General features: G+C 44.9%; 2 long non-coding RNA genes across 5 annotated transcripts; one reads left to right on the forward strand and one right to left on the reverse strand.

Moving 5' to 3' along the window:
* Positions 1–72: 72 nt before the first annotated feature.
* On the reverse strand, positions 73–11,150 carry LOC309538840. 2 transcript variants are annotated; one of them, XR_014222372.1, is made up of 4 exons: positions 11,000–11,150; positions 5,005–5,203; positions 3,684–3,777; positions 73–183 (listed from the first exon to the last, which is right to left on the reverse strand). It is a non-coding gene; the product is annotated as an uncharacterized lncRNA (long non-coding RNA). The 2 variants fall into 2 exon arrangements; XR_014222373.1 differs by lacking the exon at positions 73–183 and having other exon boundaries at positions 3,442–3,777; positions 11,000–11,149.
* A 71-nt stretch (positions 11,151–11,221) lies between these two features.
* Positions 11,222–26,464, forward strand: LOC309538857. Of its 3 annotated transcripts, none has more exons than XR_014222402.1 (4): positions 11,222–11,316; positions 12,124–12,635; positions 14,924–15,054; positions 17,675–18,150. It is a non-coding gene; the product is annotated as an uncharacterized lncRNA (long non-coding RNA). The 3 variants fall into 3 exon arrangements; XR_014222403.1 differs by having other exon boundaries at positions 11,223–11,316; positions 12,124–12,663; positions 14,954–15,054; XR_014222404.1 differs by lacking the exons at positions 14,924–15,054; positions 17,675–18,150 and adding an exon at positions 26,322–26,464 and having other exon boundaries at positions 11,225–11,316.
* Positions 26,465–26,951: the final 487 nt, after the last annotated feature.

The following is a 26,951-nucleotide window of genomic DNA, read 5'->3' on the forward strand; positions in this document are numbered from 1 at the left end:
AGACCAAGGAAGGCTGATTTTAGAATATGAGCAGCTGTTGGAGAGGTCATTCAGTAAAAAATAACTCCAAAATGCAGCAATCATTTGTGATTTTTATTGAATGAAGCAAAACCCCAGCTAGGTGGTTCTTTTTCTTAGTTTGAATCAAAGTTGGTTGAGGATTTCATAAGGAATGGTGGGATACTGTGGATAAGAGTCAGAATAGGCAGACTGAGGAACCTTAATTAGTCATATGCATTAATTCTAGTGCGTCTACTCTAAGTAGAAATTAGTTGGATAGAATCATATGTTTTTCAGGTGCTAAACCACAGAGCCTAGGGCTTGTCAATCAGAAGGTTGGTGGTTTGAATCCCTGCGATGGGGTGAGCTCCCGTTGCTCGGTCCCTGCTCTTGCCAACATAGAAGTTTGAAAGCACATCAAAGTGCAAGTAGATAAATACCAGTAGGTACTGCTCCAGCGGAAAGGTAAACGGCGTTTCTGTGCACTGCTCTGGTTCACCAGAAGCAGCTTAGTCATGCTGGCCACATGACCCAGAAGCTGTCTGCGGACAAACGCCAGCTCCCTCGGCCTGTGCAGCAAGATGAGCGCCGCTGGACCTAACCGTCAGGGGTACCTTTACCTTTATTAATTCTAGTTAGTCTTCTCTAGGTAGAAAATAATTTGTATCATAGGTTTTCAGGCAGGTATTGTGGATTTGCTGTGTTCAGGGAATGTTTAATGTCTAATGTTTAATGTCTAATCGACTATTGCATTTTAATATTTTGTTGGAAGCTGCCCAGAGTGGCTGGGGAAACCCAGCCAGATTGGGGGGGGGGTATAAATAATAAATTGTTGTTGGAGGTCCTGACTCCTCCCTCAGAGCTACAATTCCCAGAACCCCCTGCGAAGAGTGATTGATTGTTAAACCACTTGGAAAATTTTCATTCAGTGAGGGGAACAGGGGCTTCCTAACAGCTCTCAGTATCCTTAACAAACGGCAGCTCCCAGAGTTCTTTAGGGGAAACCATGACTGTTTAAAGTAGTATTGCAGTACATTAAATATATCTTGCAGATAGGGCCTTGGTCAATCTAGATGTGACTTGAAGGAGCTTACTTTTTCAAGGAGTTACTCAAGAATGCAAGCCAATAAACCTGTTGTCTACAATGTCCTGGAATAATAAGCCCCATGATAACACTACCCCTTTTGTTGTCCTTTCCATGTTGGGAACTCTAGTCTGCTTTTCAGTGCTTGGGGGGAATTTTCAGTGGTGCGCAATATGATGCACTATTAAGCAGTGGTGGAGCTTCATGCTCCGGCACCGGGGGGCGGAGAGCAGGCGGGGGCAAGGCTGGTGCATGTCCTGGGGGTGTGGTGTACCGCCTGCAGGGCATGGTGCACGTCATGGGGGTGTGGCGCGCTGCCTGCGGGGGTGTGGTGCCCAGCACGGGGGGGGGGGGCAGCTGTGATCGCATCCCACTGGGATCACGCTGCCGGGGGCAGTGCGCTCCCCCGCACTCCTCTTCCTCCACCAGTGCTATTAAGCTAATTGTACAGAATGGGGGTGGATATACAATAACTAGACTCTCAGTGTTTCTCAACCTGTGGGTCCCCAGATGTTGTTGGTCTACAACTCCCATCATCCCTGACCACTGGTTATGCTGGCTAGGAATGATGGGAGTTGTAGTCCAACAACATCTGGGGACCCACAGGTTGAGAAACACTGAACTAGACAGTCTTCAGTATGGTTAGTGAACACAATGAGAACTGGCAAGATCAGATGGATGCACAACAGCTAGCCACTCTCAGATTTGAACTGGGACTCACAAAGAGCAGCGGTTTTGATTGAGCCAAGCAGAGTAACTTCCTTTAAATTGGGACTAATGCACAACGATGATCCAAGTCAACAGAAAATGCTTCTGCTTTCACATGTAAGTGCCTGAAACAGTCGTTGTCATTTTTCAGCAAGGTGGAAAAATACCCACCTGAAAATCCCTGACTATAGAGAAGCTCAATTAGTAGAGCCTGAGCCTCTTAATCTCAGGGTTGTGGGTTTGAGCCTCACATTGGGGGAAAGATTCCTGCATTCCAGGGGGCTGGCCTAGATGACCTTTGTGGTCCCTTCCAACTCTGAAATTCTATTATTCTAATATAAGATAATGTTGCTGGGTTTAGATTAAGGTTACCAGATTTTTCCCAATGAATCTGGGGACACTTGAAATACATACATACATACATACATACATACATACATACATACTATATGTTCTGGGCGTTGATGCTGCAGCGATGGCGGTGGCAGAGGGGCGGGCCACCACCTTGACCTCAGCTGCCACGTTCCCCCTTCCTCTGAGGCTTCTACAGTGGCGTAGCGTGGGGGGTGCAGGGGGGGCGGGTGCAACATCTGGGGGGGGGGCGCTCACACTCGCAGCTTTCTGCCCCTGCCTGGCTCACTCACTCTCTCTCACTGCAGTGCTGGCTGTGCGAATCCGATCCGAGCCGCTGGGTCGCTGCCCACTGTGGAGGGGGTGGGTGCCAGGCATGCGGTGCGGAGAGAGAGCGAGGGACTATCTGGGGGAGGGACAGTGCAGCGGCCACCCAGCGCAGCGCTGAGCGCGGGAGAGAACCACACCAGACCAGACCAGGCAGCAGCAAGAAGAAGCTGGCAGCGGCGGCAGGTTAGGGGTTAGGGGGCGCAAATTACTTCCCTTGCCCCGGGTTAGGGAGCGCAAATTACTTGCCTTGCCCCGGGTGCTGACAACCCACGCTACGCCGCTGGGCTTCTATCTTCTTTCTCCATGAGCCTGGGCAGTCCCTGAGTTGTTGGTTCTTTGGTGGTGGTGGGGAAGTGGTGTGCGGTGGGTCAGGCATGGAAGGCGGAGAAGGAGGGCCAAGAGCGACGGCAGCAGTGAGGCTCAGGCAGTGCAATGCCTCCCTTCCTATCGGAGCAGCCCCAATCCCACTCCTACTTGCTTGCAAGCAGGAGGGGGCGGGGATCCCTCAGCTGGGAAGGGAGGCTTCCTGTCACCTAACTGAGAGATCCCAGCCCCCTCCTGCTTGCACGCAAGCTCTGATAGGCAGCGTGAAGCCTCCCTTCACAGCTGAGAGATCCCCGCCCCGATCCTGCTTGCACGCAAGTAGGAGTTGGGAGGCTGCTCTGATAGGCAGCATGAAGCCTCCCTTCGCAGCTTAGTTGCTGGGGTCAGGGAAGGTGGAGGCAGCCTGGAAGATGCACCACCATCATATGGGGACTTCCGAGCAGCTCCTGAAGCCAACCAAAGCCAACTGCTCCAGGCTGCTACTGCAGCATTCACCAGGGACATTAGATGAAATCCGGGGACATTCCGGGGATGGAATTTGTCCAGGGACTTATTTGCAAATCTGGGGACTGTCCCCTGGAAATGGGGACATCAGGTAACCCTAGTTTAGATCCTTAAACCCTAGTTTAGATCCAAACTAGATGTCAATTTATAATGGCATGGATGACTTTAAAATGGTTCAGTCTCTTTCTCTGCAGAGGGCAATGGGTGGCATCTCACCATGTGGCAAGTTATGGGAGAGAAGGAAGTGACTGACCTGTTTCTCATTCTTCCCCATCTCCTCCAATTGTTTGGGGATAGATAACCACATACACGGAGCCTGAATTGCTGGATGTCCTAATGGGTAGCACCAAGGCCCCTGGGATGATTTTCTGTGAGCTTGTACCTGTATATGGTGCTTTCAGAGCATTAGGAACCTCCCACTCTCTCCTTTCTGTGGGGACTGCACTCTAAGCATCCTGCTGTTTTTATATCCTGCCCTAAAAAGAAAATACACAGAATGAAAAGGAAGTAATAACTTCCAACTGATATGTTCAGCTGTACATGCAGAAATCTAGCCTGAAAACAATCTAGAATGATATATCTATATATCTATCTGAGGGGGTGCAAGGGTTTCCATCCATTGCTACAAACTAATAAGAAGTGAAGAAAAATAGATCGAAGCTGAAGATTTTTGGAAAAGAAATAACTCATTTGTTTATTCCGCTGATGGATTTTCTATTTTCTCCTGTGTGCAAAGCTGTTAGATTTAGAATGCCATTCATTCTTCAGTTGTGGAAGTGTAATATTATTTTAGGTATATTCTTGGAATTGGCAAACCCGATAAAATATTTATTAGATCTCAGATGATTGAAACCCAGAGTTCTCTCCTCCAGCGGTAGCTGGAGCAACAGGAACGCCCCCCCCCCAGTGCACCACAATATTTATTAAGTTCCAAGATTATTCGTTTTGGACACAAATGTGTCATGGAAGTTGCAAAACAAATGAGAATTGAGCCTGAAAGGGAAAAGAGAGGCTGTTCTGTGAACTCTCAGTGCTGATCGTGTTGGTGACAACACTACTTTCCTTTAACAATTTCATCAACATTGTTTGGGTCAATATTATTGTGGAAGGATTTGCATTGTTCTGTTGATCACTTTTATCAGGCAGGCCTATAACCGCCTAATTCTTTTCAGGGGAACATTTTTTAATCTGGGCCACCTTCCTAATTCCGCCAACCCCAGCCATTGAAACCACCCCACTTCCTTCAAAACAGCCCTCATTCCCTCCCCCCTTTTCTTCTTCTTTGAGCACCATATACCACATTTTTTGCTCTATAAGACGTACTTTTTCCCTCCTAAAAAGTAAGGGGAAATGTGTGTGCATCTTATGGAGTGAATGCAGGCTGCGCAGCTATCGCTGAAGCTAGAACAGCAAGAGGGATCGCTGCGCAGTGATCCCTCTTGCTGTTCTGGCTTCTGGGATTCAGAATATTTTTTTTCTTGTTTTCCTCCTCCAAAAACTAGGTGTGTCTTATGGTCTGGTGCGTCCTATAGAGTGAAAAATACGATATATCAGGGCTTGACAATCTTTTTAGGCCCTTTATACATTTTTATTTTTGAGTGAATGTCGTAGTCGCCACCTGCTTGTTAAAGTTATACATTTAATGTACATAAAATGCTGTGTTTGGATGCATTGTATTTGGAATGCTGTAAAGAGAAGTTTACCTTAAAAAAGAGGTTCCACTCTGGCTGAAAGCAGAAGGCTGGTGTTTTTCCACCTCGGTGAGTTAAACCAACCAATGACTCGTTACCCGGAAAACTGAGCTGCAACTCTCACAGCAGAAGACATCTGAGAAATCAGAGATGGCTAGTAGTAGCAGTAGCAGAGAAGCTTTGCAGTGATGAAGAAGCTGAGGATCTCTCTCTGGGACCAGAGAGAGGAAAGTTTACTGAACTGAGTAAAGGACTTAGAGGACTGAACTGCATTGTTTGATTGCACCATGTTACTTTGTTATTTTGTTCTTGTAACTTATTGTAACTAGATTTAAGACCTTTCAACAGTAAAGCTTTGAAACTCATTATCGGAGTGGAAAGCTCACTTATTTCTACACAAGGGATTCTGCTGAACTCTTCCCAAGATCAGCCCCCACCCAAAAGACAGAAAGAGAGACACACACTTAACTTTTTCAAGGGGTGTGGCTAAAAACAAGAATTGAACTGAGCCTTGAGAAGCACATAGAGCTGAAAGAGGAAGTGGGAAAGAGGGTTACTCTTCCAGCTTTGTCCTTCAGCTCTCTGTACTCTTCAAGATAGAAAATTGTAACCACCCTCACTATTTCATGACTGAGGGGAGATGAGTTGGGGGGGGGAGAGAGCTGAGAGGCTTTGGGGGCACTGGGGAAGACCTCATATTTTCCTTGATAATTATTTTAATGAGTGTGTAAACATTCAATTAAATGGTTGCTGTTCATTCACAGAGGTGACAGCAAATTGCTACACATGTTGGCAGTGAAAAATCTGTCCCCCATCCAACACTGAGTGTTCTCTATTGTTGTTATATACGTATACAGTGTTACCTCAGGTTAAATACTTAATTCGTTCCAGAGGTCCATACTTAACCTGAAAATGTTCTTAACCTGAAGCACCACTTTAGCTAATGGGGCCCCCTGCTGCCGCCGCACCACCGGAGCACAATTTCTGTTCTCATCCTGAAGCAAAGTTCTTAACCCGAGGTAATATTTCTGGGTTAGCGGAGTCTGTAACCTGAAGAGTATGTAGCCTGAAGCGTATGTAACCTGAGGTACCACTGTATCTGCACAGAGCACAGGGAAATGCACCAGACTCTCTCTCTCCTCCTCTGGTTTCTTGCATACACCATCCATTATGATGTGCATTCTGCAAGGGAGTAAAATTTCTTTTAAGGGCTCACCACATCCATCAGTTAGCTGGTATGGCTAATTACTTAATTGCAGAACAACAGTTGGACTCCAGTTAACCGGAGTCAACTTTCCCACTACGTCCACTGGAACATGTTTTGGTTCCCTGATGCCTACTTCTTTCCCAAGCGCTCCCCTTAATTTCTCGTTGCTGTGGACAGAGTCTTCCAGAGATGGATTGCCTTGGCTGAAGGCAAGAGAGTGAGTGGACAGGTTCCAGCATTCGAGAAAAGGCAGATGGCTCATCACATATGGACAGAAGAAGCAGAACTGGATTGCATCCTGAAGATGTCAGAGGAATTTGCCATAGCCAAATATTGTATGCATGGGCTCAGGCTGGGGAGAAAAGGGCATTTGATAGGCAAATATAGCAGCCCCCTGTCATGTTCACCTCTCATTCCCCTTAAGATGTAGGCAGATTACCTGTTTTGCGATACTTTGGGTTTCCCCAATCCCAGCAGCTGCCAATGAAATGGAATGCAGATAAGTGAATGCACTACAATGTAGGCATTATGGGAGGCTGGAGAACTTGACATGGGGTGCTGGGTGTCCCCCCCCCAGCAATGCTGTGTCAGCTGTAATATCTGATTCAGAGGCAACAAATCTATGGCCCTCAAGATGTTGCTGGACTATGTATCAGGTAGCACAATGGGTCAGTGTGTGTGGCTTTTAACCAGAAGGTTGGTGGTTGAGCCCTACATTGCAGAGGGTCAGGATCCCTTCCAACTCTATACAGTGGTACCTCGGGTTAAGAACTTAATTCGTTCCAGAGGTCCGTTCTTAACCTGAAACTGTTCTTAACCTGAAGCACCACTTTAGCTAATGGGGCCTCCCGTTGCCGCCACGCCACTGCTGTGCAATTTCTGATCTCACCCTGAAGCAAAGTTCTTAACCCGAGGTACTATTTCTGGGTTAGCGGAGTCTGTAACCTGAAGCGTTTGTAACCTGAAGCATCTGTAACCCGAGGTACCACTGTAGTTCTATGATTCTATGACTCTGATCAGCCCTGACCATTGGCCATCCAGCTTGGGACTGATGGGAATAGGCAGTCCAGCAATGACTTGAGAGTCACAAATCCTGCAGCCTTGAACCTTAGGACGATATACATTTAAATGCTTTGCTTGATTATAGTTGGTCTAGAAACCTAAAAGCATACAACGTCCCGCCCCATTATGTTCCAAATATTCCATGGAATACACAGTATAGATGGTTTCCTTGTGGCACCAAACAGCTGAATTAGAGTTTGATTTGTGTATATAAAACTGGCTCATTTCTTTCTGTTTGCCATTCAGTATCTAGGCCCTCCGATGTAGAGTTGGGGGGGGGGGGACTAGATGCAGGGAGGAGCATATCTTTTATTTAAAGGTTAAAACTGAGTGAAATGCCTTGTTTTTATCTTCCTCTTTAAAGGTTTGTGTCTGTCTGAATGACCTTACAGTGTTTGAGTTTGAAATTATAGTTTCATTACCTGGTTTCAGACAGGTTGTTGTCATGTATCGGCTATGTGGGGGGAGGAACAGAGAGCTGGGTGGGTTGAAATGAAACTAAAAAGCCATTGTGATTATGTAGTCAATCTCCTGTGTTTAGGTATAAGCTGGGCATGCACTAGATAAGTCATGAGTGGCTTGTCACGGTGAGGCTCCCCACAGCTTGGCCTTCTCGTTGAAGGTCCAGATGTGATTTATTATAATCCAAACCTTCATTGCCCTGATTAATATTTGCCTCTGTCTGTCTCTGATGCTACTGAGGATGAAATTGTTGCAGAGAGCCCCTGACCTCATGGTCCCTTCCGCCTACCAGATGGAGCTGCCTTGGACACAGAATTAACCTGTGCTTCCATGGACAGCTGTGAGTCCAAAATGACTTCCAGGCTGCACATCTGGTCCTTCAGGCACACAGTTACTCCATTCAGGACCAGAGAGTTCCCTACACCTGCCCACCCCCTGTCCTCCAGAAACAATACTTCTGTCTTGTTGGGATATAATCTCAATTTCTTCACTCTCGCCAGAAAAACAGAGCATCTCTTGACACAAGAGCAAAGAATAATAATAAGGTTTTGGCAGATCCAGGGCTACAGGTAAAGGTAAAGGTAAAGGTACCCCTGCCCGAGCGGGCCAGTCTTGACAGACTCTGGGGTTTGTGCGCCCATCTCACATCTATTGGCCGGGGGCCAGCGCTGTCCGGGGACACTTCCGGGTCACGTGGCCAGCGTGACAACGCTGCTCTGGCGAGCCAGAGCCGCACACGGAACGCCGTTTACCTTCCCGTTGGTAAGCGGTACCTATTTATCTACTTGCCCCCGGGGGTGCTTTCGAACTGCTAGGTGGGCAGGCGCTGGGACCGAGCAGCGGGAGCGCACCCCGCCGCGGGGATTCGAACCGCCGACCTTTCGATCGGCAAGCCCTAGGCGTTGAGGCTTTAGCCCACAGCGCCACCCGCGTCCCCCTAGGGCTACAGGTAGCAGTCCTCAAATCTGGACCTACTTTGTAACTCAAGGTCCTTGAAGTCCATGCCTTGAAGGCATGAGGGCTTGTGAAGCTGAAGCCTAAAATCAATACAGCATCAGATATCAGTACTGCTCTGTTGACCAGGTATAGGCAAAAAGTCAGGACTCTTAGTATTTTATACAAAGCCTTTCAAGCCAGAGGCTTCATATTTTCTGCCAACTGCAGGGGCCACTACTACACCACCCTATTTGCTTTGGTGCTTAAGCAGTTCTCTGACTCTTAGGTCTGAGCACATGCAGCCTAGGTTACTACAATATTTAGAAATCAGCTCCATGTTCGTTCTGGGGATTCTAAGAAATTAATTCAGAAACTGGGGTACTTCCAATCCCAGGTTTCACTGATGAATTCTTTCTCCCTCCTCCCTCCACAAGGCAGATTGCCTCAGGCAGCCATGAAAGAATCTGGTAGGCCTGACTCTAAATACTTATTTCTACTGTAGCCCTTTTAATAAAACCACACTCTTACAGCAACTTACTGGGTTACGTCCCAACAGTGTTTGCTGTCGTCTATCAGCATAGGAATTCTTTGATAGGAGGCGAAGAAGGGATTTTGTTTTTCCCAAAGTAGGGCTTTTCTTAGGCAACCACACATGAATGAGCTATTTCTGACAGAAAGCCTAATTATGCCAATTTTGTGTTTGTGCACAGGAGTTCCAGAATATCCAATTACAATGCATTATGTTTCCCCCACCTTCACCACATCAGCAAACAGAATTTATTACAAAGGCGCAGAAGCTGTGCCTGAAAGCTACCTTGTCGTGAAGGCTGTGTCTTGAATTTAGTTTTCATGTCTGTTTTGCAGCACACAAAACATGTTTCCATAATCAGGATTCCAAAAGGGGGGGTTGTTGGGCACGTTGAAGGAAATCGATGAATAAAAGATGTGAACATTGGATTCCAGACTCAGAACATGGTTTGTTCTAGCTACGAAACCCCATCCTGACTGTTAAAACATTTGCTATACATAGAAGCAACGTGACCCTGTATTGTCTGGTGGGGAACCTGTGGCTCTCATTGTTACTGGGCTACAGTTTCCATCATCCCTGAACATTGTAGTAGCTTGAGGGCCACAAGGGCTGGATCTACACTGACCTGTTTAACATTATTTCCCCCTATTAAAACGATATTAAATATGCCGTTCTAAAACATCACAGGGCATACTTGTTAATGAAAACATATTTTACCTTGTTTCCCCCCATCAAATGTGATCCTTCCTCCCTTCCTTCCTCCCTCCCTCCCTCCCTCCCTCCCTCCCTTCCTTCCTTCCTTCCTTCCTTCCTTCCTTCCTTCCATGTCCTTTGTTATCTCCGCATGCCAGCCTTTCAAATTTAAATGAAATTGAACACCGCCCCTCAAATACCATCGGAGGGGGTGGGGGGTCAGCGTTTGAAAGCAGTGAAGAAAGGTAAAATGCTACATAGGGACATATGAACAGTGCTTCACCGATATAGCAGCATAAAACGGTTAAAAATCAAGCAATAAATAAGACAAGGTAATAACGCATTATGAATGTAAAAAGTAGGACACCATCTGTCCATCTAGGTTATGAAAACCATTCCTAAACCTTTCCTTAGCATTAAAAACCATGAGTGTAGATCTGCCCCAGAGCTGCCCTAGGTCTCTATGCTGTGTGGTTCTCTGTGTGGTGTGGGGCAAGCCATGGTCTGCTCTGAGGAGAACTTAGCTGAACAGCACCCCATGTCTTTGGAGAAGGCAAGGTTAAGTCTTGCTAAATGGGCCAGATTCCCCCCCCCCCCCATTTTAAAAATGACATCCCATGCAGTAGCTCAGCTTCCGCAGCCTGGTGCTCTCTTACAAATCCCACCAACATGGCCAATGGTCAGGGATGAGGGGAGAAGAGAAGAAGACAATAAGAGAAGATGAAGAGTTTGGATTTGATATCCCGCTTTATCACTACCCGAAGGAGTCTCAAAGCGGCTAACATTCTCCTTTCCCTTCCTCCCCCACAACAAACACTGTGAGGTGAGTGGGGCTGAGAGACTTCAGAGAAGTGTGATTAGCCCAAGGTCACCCAGCAGCTGCATGTGGAGGAGCGGGGACGTGAACCCGGTTCCCCAGATTACGAGACTACCTCTCTTAACCACTACACCACACTGGCTCCCATGTAGTACACGTGGAGGGGGCCAGGCTATGCAAGCTGCAGTTGCACATTCCCAGTGAATTCATAAACCAGAGACTTCCCCAAGGTGTTTTTTGGGACTGCCATATTTTAAACAATTTTGGAGTGCAGTAGGCCCTGCCTGGGCAGCCCACGCACCTGGCAATAATAGCTGGACCATTTGTCACATCTTGTCAAGGTGTATATGGACCTCAAGAGTTAATGTTGGCCAGTTGTTAGCTTCCAGTTCAGGGCACTGTTTCCATTCCCACCCTACCTGGAGGCTTCATCAAGCATCTAAGACCATTCACAGTGCAATCCTGTGATGTAATAACTGCACTGGGTTACTTATTATGATGCTGTTCATGATTTCCTAGCAGAGAGAAGGAAAATCAACAGCTACAGTTTTTAACAACATGCAGCGACGTTGATGCCATTTGGCACTTGTATCAACACTTTTCTCTGAGCTTTCAAAGGTGGGTCAGTATTGCTATACATTATTTCCCAAACTGACAGGAAAGCTTCACCTGTGATATTTTACCTGACTCAGCTGTGGCCAAGTCAGCGGGCTGCCCAAGGGGCACAGAAATCACTGTTTTAAAAGGGAAACGTCTCCGAGAAAAGTGGCAGACCAATGCAGATTCAACTGCTTTAGTTAGTCCTCGCTGATTTTGATAGAACAGACTTATATGCAATTACAGAATCTTTAAACACTCAGCTAATGGCCATTTGTAGGCAGATGTAAGCTTTCCACCTCTGAGTTCCTCGCTGGTTGCTTCCGTAAACTAGCTGCTAGGTGCACAGTCAAAATAATACACCAATCTGCTATAGTGTGAAGCTGGATTCTATCCCTCCTTTAATCTTCCCTGGCAACACTGGCAAAAGCTGAGAGGCCAACTTTTTTGACCTGGACTACATATCATCGCTTGATCAGCTCTGTTCTGTTTAAACGTTATAAAAGACCCATCCCTTGGTTGAGATATCAAAACCAGCATGCCTGCAGTCCACGGCTCTGTCAAGAACAATGAGTGGCATCCGGTCTCCTTCTGTCATATTAGAGATTGTTGGTTGTTCATTTGAGGGACAATGTCAGAAGGAGCAGAAGCTTAAAATGCCACCTTGGTGGTGGACCATTAGATGGCTGTGACAGTGCCACTCGGCAGGTATATTTGGAATGGGGGATTTGTATGACTCACTCTTGTATCACAACTGAGGGCTTATCTGTATTAATGGATACGAAGGCCGGGTCAGAGTAAGTTGGCATTTTCATCTGTATTATATAGTGTGATGCTCTGGCAGTTTTGAAAGGCTCCACTTCAGCAGACCTCTATCATCTCTAAAGACAAAACGCTGAAAAACAAGAGCATCTGTGATTACTTGCATTCCTCCAGTATTACAGGTCAGCTAAGCCAACGCTTATCATTATAAATCATTTTATTTCCACTGTTGTTGTGACTCATGAGCGTTTAGTTATAGGATCAGGAGGCACAGAAGCGAGCGCAGAGAAAGCTGAGAACAGGGTTAAAATGAGGAGAGCAGCCATGATCAGGTGCTGTACTTATTACAAACCTGTCACTTCGAGTCACCTTTCTTGTTAGTTGTTCTTTGCCAAGCAGTGGAGTGTGGCAGCCGGAATGCGGGGAGCCGGAGGTGAAGTTACTGTGGGAGATCAGACCTGGAAAGGTGCAGAGATGCAAGACCAGATAGAATGTGAAGTGGAGCACAAGATTCTCACTGGTGGGAGACAGAGCAATTGAGTAACAAGCACCACCAAAAATGGAAAAAATACATCAGGGTAAGATAATGGAACAGATGAGAGCTCGGTGATATCATGTTGTACCGTGTCTTTCTAAATAAGGTGTTTTATAAATAAACAGTATTTTATTTGTTTCCAAAATATTTTACTATTATGATTATGATTATTTAAAAAAAGGTAAAGATAAAGAACCCCAGATGGTTAAGTGCAGTCAAAGGCAACTATGAGGTTGTGGTGCTCATCTTGCTTTCAGGCCGATGGAGCTGGTGTTTGTCCACAGACAGCTTTCTGGGTCATGTGGCCAGCATGACTAAACCACTTTTGGTGCACTGGAACACTGTGGCAGAAACCAGAGTGCATGGAAACGCTGTTTACCTTCCTGCAGCAGCGGTATCTATTTATCTACTTGCACTGGTGTGCTTTCAAAATGCTAGGTTGGCAGGAGTTGGGATGGAGTGATGGGAGCTCACCCCATTGTGGGGATTCGAACCACCGACCTTCTGATCGACAAGTCCTAGGCTCTGTGGTTTAACCCACAGTGCCACCCGCGTCCCTGACATCTAGGTAGGTTCTCCTTTACTTGCAAACCAAATTAGATTTCTTCCTCCCAGGGGCTACACAGCTCTTCCAGTTAAAGCAGCCTCAAAAACTTGGCTTTTTGTTGTTGTTTCATATACTTTTTTTTTTTTTTACTGAAAACTCTGCTTTTCCTGGATTGAGCATGCAATTTTTTTCATTCTCCCTAAATGCATTAAACACACGCTCCTTCTCTCTTTCATAATGTGGACAGAAAGGGGTTCTATTCCTCCACCCTCATGGACACTTTTTCTTTCTTCCTTAGTTAGGCAGAGAGCCAAAGCAAGGCTGTCTAATTCATCTTCTCCCCAGCCATGATTTTTAATGTTGAGGGTCATTGTGTGTTGCGCAGTAGGGCATTGATTTGCTGCATGTAGCTCTCCTTCCTTTTATTTTTCATCATTAGTACCTGACTCAGTACCTGGTGATGGGCTGACTGCTACCACCGAGATCATGCTATGAAGAACTATTCCCCCCCCCAACAATTGAGATGAAATGCCTGGGTGTGTTTTTATTTTATTTTATTTTAAAAATGATTTGGTAAGCCAGCTTGACAGCTGGATCATTAGAGGCATGAAAAATGCATGGGTTATTTAAAAACAACAACAAAATGTGGCTGATACGCTGTGCTTGCAGGTAACGGAACAAATCTACATTTGTAAATTGTCTCCAAAAAATCGGGAATCCAGGAAAAGAAAATGCCTTCAGTCTGTAGAAAGGAATTTATTTAATTAATTAAACCTGCCACAGCAATTGACATAAAACGTACTGTTCAATCTTAATTCCGGCTTGGGATTCATCCAGCGAAAGGCTGGGCTGGATGAATCCCAAGCCGGAATTAAGATTGCCGGAAGAAATATCAACAACCTCAGATATGCAGATGACACAACCTTGATGGCAGAAAGTGAAGAGGAATTAAAGAACCTTTTAATGAGGGTGAAAGAGGAGAGCGCAAAATATGGTCTGAAGCTCAACATCAAAAAAACGAAGATCATGGCCACTGGGCCCATCACCTCCTGGCAAATAGATGGGGAAGAAATGGAGGCAGTGAGAGATTTTACTTTCTTGGGCTCCATGATCAGTGCAGATGGTGACAGCAGTCACGAAATTAAAAGACGCCTGCTCCTTGGGAGAAAGGCGATGGCAAACCTAGACAACATCTTAAAAAGCAGAGACATCACCTTGCCAACAAAGGTCCGTATAGTAAAAGCCATGGTTTTCCCAGTAGTGATGTATGGAAGTGAGAGCTGGACCATAAAGAAGGCTGATCGCCGAAGAATTGATGCTTTTGAATTATGGTGCTGGAGGAGACTCTTGAGAGTCCCATGGACTGCAAGAAGATCAAACCTCTCCATTCTGAAGGAAATCAGCCCTGAGTGCTCACTGGAAGGACAGATCGTGAAGCTGAGGCTCCAATACTTTGGCCACCTCATGAGAAGAGAGGACTCCCTGGAAAAGACCCTGATGTTGGGAAAGATGGAGGGCACAAGGAGAAGGGGACGACAGAGAATGAGATGGTTGGATGGTGTTCTTGAAGCTACTAGCATGAGTTTGATCAAACTGCGGGAGGCAGTGGAGGACAGAAGTGCCTGGCGTGCTCTGGTCCATGGGGTCACGAAGAGTCGGACACGACTAAACGACTAAACAAAACAGTACTGTTCTCTGGTCTTTTGCTGTAGACCACTTTGAAATGCCCTTCTTCCATCTTAGGGACAATAATGTTTATGGTTTTTCCCCAAAAATAATCTTAGGAGTAATAATGCCACAGTCTTAGTGTGGAGAAAGATGCCGCACATTATTAAAGAAGTCATGATAAAAGAGAATGGCACTTCAGATCCCCGAAAAATGCTTTCAGAAGGGAAACTGAATGTATGCTAGGATAGTATGTATGCTAGGATATAGGCTTTGCTTTTGCACTAGGAACCAGTCCCAAACAAAACTGATCTTAGCCTCATATCTGAAGCACCCAAAGCAGTTGTGTGTCAAGGTCCCCAGGGCCACCCCAATAACTCACACATCACACAGAAATTTTTGTTTAAGGTTTTTGGCATAATTTTGGCCATAACTTTATTAAAACACAAAAATGTGAGTGGTTGCTTAGGCATTGGTTGCGACTGACATTCCGCATGCCTGCGAAAGTCAGAAAAGGGGAATACACTTGGGGGTAGCGACGGAGCAGGGAACCTGCCCTCAGCCCTCCCCAAATGCAACCAGGAGCTCTTGCAGTGGCCCGAGCACCTTGACAGGGTGGACAAAAGCAATAGTGAGCCCCTGTATTCCTTTAATGGAATCCCTTGCAGCAACAGCATTAGAGGGGCAGGCACAGCCAATCCATGACCCTCAACCAACCAAACCATAAACCAATGCCTAACCGCAACCTTACAAGTTGTGACGATTTGCTACACAGTAGGCAAAAACCAAATGGCCCCAGCCAATCAGCCAGATGGACAAAATTCCTACCGGGCCGCTGCCCCAAGAGCAGACGACCCCATGACAGGCATAGCAAGGTCAAAGCGAACAACCCTAAATATAGGGGGGGGGGGATGAGCAATCTGATGCACGGGGCGAAAAGAGGAAGCTCTACGCCTCGTGCAGGGAGTTTCTGGCTGTTAATCAACAAAAGGCAACATTAACTTCATCCCAGCAACAAGGGAAGCCCAATCACATCAGTGGCCAACGATCAATTAGCCCGCCCCACAACTTTGGAGTGTCCTGTCGGCCCCCACCGCAACACATGCTCTCCATGAAGGAGAACACTCTTAAATGTAAAACTAAGAGCTTGGCAGCCTCCATGAAGCTAGGAACTTGGACTGATTCTTTTGTGCTGCAAAGAGCAATGTGATCTGCAGGGGAGAAGCATCCTGGGGGAGGGGGTGGCGACTTGTGCCTAAGAAGAGGCCATTCCAACATTTTCTCTCTCCAATTCTCGGGTGCAAATGGAAGAGCCACACAGCTTTGCAGTTAGGTCTATCAACCTGCGTTGGTGTGTTGCCAAAGTCAACTTGAAACGAGCCTGGAAGCACCGGCTTGAAGTGCTCGCCTGAAACATCTGCTTAGCAACAACAAGGATTCTCCTGAGCGACAGGTGTCTTCATCAAGGCATGTCTGGAGAGATGGAGCTGAATTTGAGGCACTCAGTGTTGGTCCGTGTGGCTGCCAGAATATGTGGAAGTCTGGATGAAGCAGAGATCTGTAAATAGTTTTGTTTCTAGTTTTATATGTAGACCAGTAGTGCTATGCAACTTGTAATGTAAATAATAGAGACTTTAGAGAAGAACTGGATTGGTGAGGTGGTTATTCCTTGGTAATTTGCCAAGAGAAGGCTGGACTGCCATGGCTGTGAAGATACAGAAAGAGTTTCTGCTTAACTCTGCTGAGACAGAGAAAATAAACCCCAAGAGTTGGCACTTAAGCAATAACAGCCTGAATCTCTAGACCCATGTTTGCCACCAAACACCTAGCTTCAGTCAGAATGGCCAGGAAAATGTATACATTTCACTATTAAAAGGCATATGAGTCCTGCTTTAAATGATCCATCGGAAATATCGCCTTAGACAGTATACAGTTGCTAGCATTGCTTTTTAAAAAATGCATGAATTGGTCTTTGCATGCCTAATGTAAGGTTGTGCATTACTTTGTCACCATAATCAGCAACAAGCTGCTCTCCTATGTGCTACATGGCAAATAGCATTCTGGACAATCCAAGCTGGTCATTAAAAATGTATCTTTTGGGATTTTGATCTGAATGGCCTTAATTATCTTAAGTTTTTTCAATACCCTCTTTATGGATACCGTGAAGAGCCAACAGATTTTATACTGGTGGTCATTGCGTTGTGCAAGGCATGCCTCTCCCCCCCCATAAGCCCATCTTGTATGAATATAAAGCATTGTTATGCTGCCTTGCTTATTCATTAAGCACTAATAAATAGAACATGGGAAAAGGTAGTGATGTTTTTGAATAAACAAGGTAGCCAGAATACTAGCAATGGTTAGTAACAATACTACGGATTTTCTCCAATTGGATTGTCAGATTAAAAGATCCTTTGGCGTGCATGTATTATTCACAGAATAAAACAGCAGCAAAATGTGTAGATTAGGTAGAAAACAACTCCCTATATTCTGTTCTGCTCTTCCAACCTTCTGCCAAGAAACAGCCTAGGTTTCCTACACGGGACTGCCTTTGCACACTATATATGTTTGATATTTGTACTCAATATAAAAAAAGAATTCAATTTGAAAACCAGCTTTGTCAATAACAGGAGGATGGTAATTTTAAATATATTAAAATGCAGCTTAAACTTTAAATGTAACAATGGCCGAGCTTTGCAAAGAGTTAGTAGGTACACCAATCTGCTGCAACAAAAATAGCAGTGCCTTGTGATGCCCAGAAGACAAATAGATTTATTATAGCATAAACTTTGTTGGAGCTGAGTTCTACAGTAAATCTATTAAGTCTCTAAACTGCCACAATAGCTCTCTTCTTCTTTTTTTAAGGAATGAAGTTTGGGTGAAATCAAATTTTTAAACCAGTCCCACAAACCCCACACTTTATTGGAGCTAACAGGCCTTTGAACAGGCAGTCCTTCTGTAACCTCTGAAGAGATGCAATCTAGTGAATAAGAACACATTGCAAACAGACTCCTGTTCTCCTGGGTGTAGATCAAACTCGAAAACAGTGACACTTCCATTTATGAGAGCGACTTCAAAGATGCAGTTATGGTCATGACTTGTAAACAGAACTCCTGTAGCAAGCAAAATGGTCGTTATAAACAAACAAACAAACAAACAAGAAAATTATTTGCCACTTTTTTATTTTAAAGTCTTTCTGCCTAGGGCTCATTGTGGACAGAGACTGGGGCTGACAATAGCTGAGACCACTTTAAGTCAAGTGAAGAGTTTCAAATACAAGCTTTATGTAAACTATCTTAAAATCAGGACAAATAATCTGTCAACTGCCCTGGGAAAAATGGGACACCCTGTGTTTTCTTGTGAGAGGGCAGTGGCCAAAATGGTCGCAACCATCTCACACAATTTTGGAATGCACTTGATGAGGAGAGCATTGCCTAAATGAAGGGGGCTGTTCATTACACAGAGTGCTAATTACAGAACTGTAAGTTTGCCTTCCTATTTTTGTTTTGTTTAGAGAACTATTTCCCTCTCTTATGAATTCATGAGGCTGAATCACTCTGCATCTTGCGCTGCAACCTGTTATTCATTCAGTGATGCTTTCATTTTCCAACGCCCTGTCTGACTTTGCGCATAAGTTTGCAAAGTGGTGTCATGCATCATTTATGTTTTCCCACCTTTCTTGACTGATAGCCTTCTTGACTGTCAATTGCATGGTAATATTCTGCAAAGGAAAGGAAGTATGTGTGTGCCTGCATGGGAGATTTAGTTGTCCTGGAACTCAAGTGCATCCACCTATGAACAAATGCACAAAATAAAAAGCATAAATTGGGATTACAGAAGATCATTTGATAAACAACAAAGGCCCCAAGAGAAGGCATTTAGAGATGAGTACGGGAATAAATGAAGCAAATGTGATCTACTTAGCTGAGCAAGAGTCTTTGAGCAAAGAGGAGCATTATAGCAAGACTTCTCTTATGAATGAGATGATGCAACTATAATATATATTATAATGAAGTTTCCAAAATAGTAATTATAGGTCTGTGGCTGTAAATGCCAACTACTGTATAACGTGACAATCTTTCATATTATTTTTTTTAATTGCTTACTATAATAAACAACTTAACAAAATTGATCATGTAACTCCAAAGGTTTCATTACAACTCCAAAGCCTTCAGTAAAAACTGTTAGGAGCTGGATAATGTTTATGTGGCACTGTGGTCTAAACCACTGAGCCTAAGGCTTGCTGGTCGGAAGGTCAGCGGTTCGAATCCCCGCAACAGGGTGAGCTCCCATTGCTCTGTCCCAGCTCCTGCCAACCTAGCAGTTCGAAAGCATGCCAGTGCAAGTAGATAAATAGGTACCGCTCCGGTGGGAAGGCAAACGGCATTTCCATGCACTGCTCTGGTTTCGCCAGAAGTGGCTTAGTCATGCTGGACACACGACCCGGAAAAACTGTCTGTGGACAAACATCGGCTCCCTCGGCCAGTAAAACAAGATGAACACCACAACCTCGGAGTCGTTCGCAACTGGACTTAATTGTCAGGGGTCCTTTACCTTTTTAATGTTTATATAAGCTGTACTGGCAAGTTGCAATGCCTGTGTTAAATGTGTCTTGTACACATCCCTGAATCAAAATCGAAGATTGGAGGAGCAACTCCACCCAAGCATCCCTTTGTACACATGTAACCAATCCTTCCATTGTAGTGAAACCATTCCAAGAATGTGAGACCCCCATGGCCATTTCCAGATGACCTGTTTATTGAGCATTCATCCTGGTTTGTTTGCACAAAGTTTGGGAGGTTAAATGATGTCAGCTATTTATTCAGTATTCATTCTTATTTGTTTGCTGGACAGAACTCCAGCCAAGTAGTCGGCCTGTACTTTATGAGCACGTAGCTGCCACCCTGAAGCTCTCATGGTAAAAAAAATGGGAGGGGCTGAACCTAGCACTCATTTTTCAGTATTGCACCTAGCACCAGCTGAGAAGATCTCCCACAGCTGGTGTTCTGAAGCTGTTGCTGTCAAAAAGGAAGTGAGATACCAGTCAAGGAACCATCTAACTTGCTTTTGACACCCCTTTTTTGCACTACAGAGATACCTTGGGTTAAGTACTTAATTCGTTCCGGAGGGCCATTCTTAACCTGAAACTGTTCTTAACCTGAAGCACCACTTTAGCTAATGGGGCCTCCTGCTGCTGTCGTACCGCCAGAGCACGATTTCTGTTCTTATCCTGAAGCAACGTTCTTAACTTGAAGCACTATTTCTTGGTTAGCGGAGTCTGTAACCTGAAGTGTATGTAACCCGAGGTACCACTGTATCTGCCTAGATCCTACTATGATGCTGCCATTTTGAAAGGAGATGCAATGAAATGTACAAGTGTCTTTACTTTATTCACCCAAGCTCAGTTGTGTACATTCAAACCAACCCTTTCTATCTGCAGGCAACTACAAAAGGGAAAAGAAGATCTGCCACATTTCCTAAGTTGCCCTGAACACTTTTATGGAAAGATGAGACAGACGTATAAGAAACAATGTCTGACACATAATTTATTTTTTTGTTTTTAGTAACTGTGAGTGTCCTAAAGGTCTGGACCAGTGCTTGAATTATTGGGATGGGGGCTGTGAGGAAGATAGGAGAGCCCTTAGTGAAACCCAACAGCTTCATCACCTTACTCCCTCCGGATTGTGCCATTTCTTTCCCTACTCTGTAGCCATATTAAAATGGTAACTAAGGAGACCATTATAAAAAGTTAAATGCAGCGTGGTACCCTCAGTGCTTCCTAAAAATTGTTCACTGTTTTGATATTGAATGCAACATTCAAAAATACAGAACCCTAGTTTCACTGGAGCCGGCCAGTTTTGCTAAACTACATGTTAATTCCCCTTTAGCAATGGGTATGGAAAATTGCATGTAAGCTAATTCATGTGATGGCATGGGATTCGGACTCGGAGGCTGAACCTGAGGAATCCCAGCCTGCACAGGAGTCCCCGCCTCCAGAACCAGCTGAGCTGGGGGAGGGGCTTGAGCCTGAAGGGTCCTCACCTGTGCTGGATCCTCAGGTGCAGGCACCAGCTGAATCTGCTCTGGCTCCCGAGGTGATGGAGGACCCATTGCCTGCAGGTGCTCCACTCTCAGCCCCGTCAGGGGAAGCTGAGGTTGTCTCTGGGTCCGGTAACCCTCCAGCCTCTCCTGAGCTGCAGAGGCTCTGGGCAGAGAGGCGGAGGGAACTAAGTTCCCACAGAAGGAGTGCTTGCCTCCAGGCCAGGAGAGGTGAGTCACCTGTGGACCGGGGCTGCCCTATGCCTCGGGGCAGATAAAAGCCGGCCAACCCCAGTCCCAGGTTGCGGGAGCAACATTGCTGGTAGCCTGTTCCTGCCTGCACCCTGTCCTGTTCTTCTGCCAGAGTTCCTGACCTCACCTGACTCCCTGCCTTGGACCCAGCTTCAGCCTTGACGGACAGCCTCCATACTGCACCCTCGACCTCGGACTGGACTCAGACCTCACCGCATGGTTAACTCTCGGGACCAGCCCACTTCTATTGACTTCAGCTGGATTCAGGCAAACTAAATGTGTTTTTCAGCCTTTGGTGGTAGTCATTTTTGAAATATCACAAAAGGGAAATGGTAGCGGTGCCAAGAGAGCCAAGGTTACACAAGGTCATACAACTGCTTTGAATTCTTCCTACTGTGATTTCCTCCCCATCAAACCCCCGGTACAACTATCCTCACAATGGCACAGATCTAATTAAAGTCAGTGGCAATTGAACAACCATGCACCCAGACTTTTATAAAAGATGATTTATGTGTCTGAATGGAGACTGTAATCCTGATTTTCTTATTCAATTAAATGTTTAAGTGCTCTATAGCATCCAAATGAAGGTTAAGTTCTAAGTGATTAAGATCAGTTGCACTGAAGAGTTTTTAACAAGACAAGACTTATATGATAACCTGGTTATAAAATCTGAGCTTTTCAGAGCGGTGAAAGCTAATGGTAGGGAATGGACCTCCAAGGTTGCTGAAACTAGTGAGATTTACCCAGGGCTATGTTTCTAGAGTTTTCTTGGCAGGGATAGTGGAGTGGCTTGCCAGTTCCTGCTCCAGGTGGATCACATTTGGTCAAAACTCTCCACTATGACCTGTCCATCTTGGGTGGCCTTGCATGGCATAGCTCATAGCTTCTCTGAGTTATTCAAGCCACTTCACCACGACCAGGCAGTGATCCATGAAGGGGGAATTAACCCGGAATTAAGATTGCCGGAAGAAATATCAACAACCTCAGATATGCAGATGACACAACACTGATGGCAGAAAGTGAGGAGGAATTAAAGAGGTGAAAGAGGAGAGAGCAAAATATGGTCTGAAAACGAAGATCATGGCCACTGGTCCCATTACCTCCTGGCAAATAGAAGGGGAAGAAATGGAGAGAGTGAGAGATTTTACTTTCTTGGGCTCCATGATCACTGCAGATGGTGACAGCAGCCACGAAATTAAAAGACGCCTGCTTCTTGGGAGAAAAGCAATGACAAACATAGACAACATCTTAAAAAGCAGAGACATCACCTTGCCAACAAAGGTCCGTATAGTTAAAGCTATGGTTTTCCCAGTAGTGATGTATGGAAGTGAGAGCTGGACCATAAAGAAGGCTGATCAGCGAAGAATTGATGCTTTTGAATTATGGTGCTGGAGGAGACTCTTGAGAGTCCCATGGACTGCAAGAAGATCAAACCTGTCCATTCTGAAGGAAATCAGCTCTGAGTGCTCACTGGAAGGACAGATCCTGAAGCTGAGACTCCAATACTTTGGCCACCTCATGAGAAGAGAAGACTTCCTGGAAAAGACCCTGATGTTGGGAAAGACTGAGGGCACAAGGAGAAGGGGATGACAGAGGACGAAATGGTTGGATAGTGTTCTTGAAGCTACCAGCATGAGTTTGACCAAACTGTGGGAGGCAGTGGAAGACAGGAGTGCCTGGCGTGCTCTGGTCCATGGGGTCACGAAGAGCTGGTCATGACTAAACGACTAAACAACAACAAATGTTTCTAGAAAAAGATGTGCCGGAACTCACCATGAATGCCTCCCTTGTTCTCTTATAAGGGCAATGGCGTCCACCTGAGTGGTGCCGGAACTGAGTTCCAGTGAGTTCCAGCTGAAAAAAGCCTTCCACTAAATAATGTGAAATAACAATGGATGCGATTAAAGTGATAGGGTGTGAAAGCTTCATATTTGAAGGTGTAATTTCATCCCTTGTCTTATTTTCTTTTCTGTTGAAAGCAATGGCCCGAGCAGTGTGAAGATTCCAGCAAGTGTTCTCTGCAATCATTCGAGGTCTAACAAAGCAGATTCAAGTGAGGCCAAGTAGGGCAGATTCCAGGTTTTAGCAAGGCAAAGCAGGGCAATTTTTTTAAAAAAATGTTTTTTCCGGTTTATACATTTCAATAATTTTACAGTCATTTTACATTTCAAAACTTGACTTCCTTCCCCCTCTTTCTGCAGTTCTTTGAATTTAATTTTAATACCTTCTGCATATCCAAACTAACTTAATTTGTTCATTTATTCATCTACTTTAAATCTATACTCTTATGAAACTGCAGGTTATTACAATAATCCTGCCAATGTTCTTATCTGTTTACAATTTGTCTGTAAATATTAACCTATTTCCATTCTTTTATAAAAAGTTTATCTTGATTTCTTATTTTTCTGGTAAGTTTCTCCATTTCTGCATATTCCATAAGTTTTTGTATCCATTCTTCCTTTGCTGGGACTTCCAATTTTTTGGCAAGTAACATTCTTGTTACTATCGTAGCATAGATGAAGAAGTTTCTGTACAATTTGGGTAGTTCTGTCCCTATAATTCCCCAAAGGAAAGTTTCTGGGGTATTTTTTACAAACGTTACTTTAAACATCTTTTTCAATTTATTATATATCATTTCCCAGTAAGCTTTAACCTTACTACAAGACCACCACATATGATAAAAGGAACCTTCTTTTTCTTGACATTTCCAACACTTATTTGATTTAGATTTATACACTTTTGCCAATTTACTCAGTGTTCGATACCATCGATATATCATTTTCATATAATTTTCTCTTAGACCATAAAATGCTGTAAATTTTATATCAATGTTCCACAATTGTTCCCATGCTTCCATATCTCTATTATGACCAATATCTATTGCCCAGTGTATCATTGAGGATTTTACTTGCGCATCCTTTGTCTCCCATTCCAGTAATATTTTATACACTTTAGACAGCACTTATACATTCCAACAGGTCTCTCTCTAGTTTTGGTATTTGTTACCCAAGCAGGACAAAGTAAGGCAAAGTGGGAGTTATGGCATGGCTTGGAAGAAGTTCAGAATGCATAGAATTCATTGGATAGCCAAAGCTGGAAGCTCATAGGAATAAAGCTCAAATGATTCAGATTTAGAATGGTGTGGGCACAGAGCACAAAGCTGAAGGGGTGCATCTTCATCATCTACCGTATTTTTTGCTCCATAAGGCACACCTGACCATAAGATGCACCTAGTTTTTAGAGGAGGAATGCAAGGAAAAAAATATTCTTTAAAGGGAGCGCTGAGCAGAGCCTGTATGCATCCCAGGCTCTGCTCAGGGCTCCCTTTCACGAGCCACGTGGAGCATGTGTGTGGCACTTGCAAGCTTTTCCCTGAGGAGGGAGAAGGGCAGCCCGTCACTGATGGGTTGCCCTTCTTCTTCCTTGGGTAAAAGCCCCCCCCCCATGCTTCACACAGCTCTTGCGGGCTTTTCTGGGAGGTGGGGGAAGGGACAGAGGGGCTAAGCCAGAAGCTAGAACAGCAAGAGTGAGCGCTGGACAGTGATCCCTCTTGCTGTTCTGGCTTCTGGGATAGCCGTGCAGCCTGCATTCACTCCATAAGACGCACACCCATTTCCCCTTACTTTTTAGGAGAGAAAGGGTGCTTCTTATAGAGTGAAAAATACGGTATATTTATATGGGTACCTAATCAAAGTTAGTGGGGGTGCCAAATGCTGTCCTTGCTGAAGGTACCATATTACCCAATCCACCCCTGCTCAAATGTTGACTCAGCAGCAAAGCAATCCAAAATGGAGTGTTAAATAGAGCTGCAGCTCAACCTGGAAACTGAAGACAGAGGACAGTTTAGTATAGCGATTCTGATGACCGAGTGGAATGCATTAGCACTGCACCGAAGAATAAAGAGGTTTGATGAGTAAGGAGGAAGGGGGAAAAAAACACTGGAAGACTGACAAAAGTCCTGGTAGAGTCATTTTTTTCCTGCTTATATAGAAAGGAGAAAACCGGAGTGAAAAGATCACAAGGGCTGCCTTTGCCACAATTGTCTGAGAGATTTCCAGCCCCTGTTAACAATAATTGCTGTGCGCTTGGCTCATCCCTGTTATCTTAAAAGGTGGGTTGCGGCAGGAAGGATAAGGACACACCATTTCACAGGCTATCCAAAGATGCTGCATGAACTGGCAAAGGATGACCTCAAGAAACACCCTTAGCAGGAGACGGCACAGCACGAAAAAAAAGGAAGCAAGGAGGAAAAGCATAAAATAGGGGATTGCCACTCCTGGCCAAGGTTTCAATACCATATGCTTCTGTCTCTGTGTTTTGCTTGTGCAGAACAAAAAGTATTGCTGTAAAACTTGCCCCACCAGATGCACACTTCCTTCTGAACAGGAGTTGGCTGCCTTAAAGGTCAGCAGATGGACAGGTGATGGATAAACCGCTAAGCTGAACAATCACACCCAAGAGTCAGTATTGTTAGGCCTTGGTGGTCTTATTGGAACACGAGTGCAGGAGAAGTTGGAGGGGAGGCTGGCTGAAGTTTACTTAACGCTTTCTGATACCAGAGACACACTCCTGGCTGTATTCACCAGCATATATCCAGTAGAACAGACTGTGCATTGTTATTAGCTGAAATAATTGACTGCAAGAGCTGCAGCTACAGCTAATTTAGTCAGGATTACTGTCTCGGGCTGTAGCTCCCAGTACTCTAATAGAGGTCTTGCTGAACAGTAATTATTGTACATGCCTGTCAACTACAAGAAGTATTTTGAGATAGTTTTTATCACCAGACAAAAAAGTGCTGGAATTATTTATAGGTGCAACCAGAATATAATAAATGTTAAAGCAAGGCTGGCTATTTTGTACATTTAAAACCTAGTGAATTGTTGGGACTGTGGGTTGGTTGGTCTGTGCACGATTCCTCATTTGGAGTAGATTAGCATGGGTAGTGTATTAGGGTTATTCTGTGGCAAGTATTGAATTAAGACCATGAAAGTGTTTAGTATCATTGCTTAATTGACACTGAAATAGTGAATGGCTGTGTATATTGCTGGGAAAGTTTAACATCAGAAAATGCCACTGGAGTATACTAAGTGGTCTCTGAACTCCTTGATGGGTTGATTATTAACTAATGGTTTTTTCTACTAGCTAACGTGAGTGTTTAACCCTAAATCAGGTAACAAAGGTTGCAAATCTCCATGTTGAAAGAGAGTTGCCTTTATTCTTTGTTCCCAGGCTCTGTGGAAGTAAAGACGTGTAAATGACCATCTCCAGTAAGGCAATACAGGCAAAATGGATACAGTAAGGAGAGACAGACCTTTGATTTTAGATCTATTTGGAGCATTTCATATTTCATATTCAGCTGAGTCATTACTGGACTTGCACATGATCTTCTGGATATTTTGTATTTACTGTTTTCAGTTCTGTTTTGGAGAAATTAAAGCTTTAATTAAACTTATGGGCCGTTTACCTACCTGCCAGAGTGGTACCTATTTATCTACTTGCACTTTGACGTGCCGTCGAACTGCTAGGTTGGCGGGAGCAGGGAGAGCAAGTGTGGTGTAGTGCTTAAGAGCGGTAGTCTCATAATCTGGGGAACCGGGTTCGCTTCCCTGCTCCTCCACATGCAGCTGCTGGGTGACCTTGGGCCAGTCACACTTCTTTGAAGTCTTTCAGCCCCACTCACCTCACAGAGTGTTTGTTGTGGGGGAGGAAAGGAAAGGAAAGGAGAATGTTAGCCGCTTTGAGACTCCTTAAAGGGAGTGAAAGGCAGGATATCAAATCCAAACTCTTCTTCTTCTTCAAGGACCCAGCAACGGGAGCTCACCCCATCGCGGGGATTCGAACCACCGACCTTCTGATCGG

Source organism: Podarcis vaucheri (genome assembly GCF_965113315.1).
Source record: "Podarcis vaucheri genome assembly, chromosome: 8".
NCBI lineage: Eukaryota > Metazoa > Chordata > Lepidosauria > Squamata > Lacertidae > Podarcis > Podarcis vaucheri.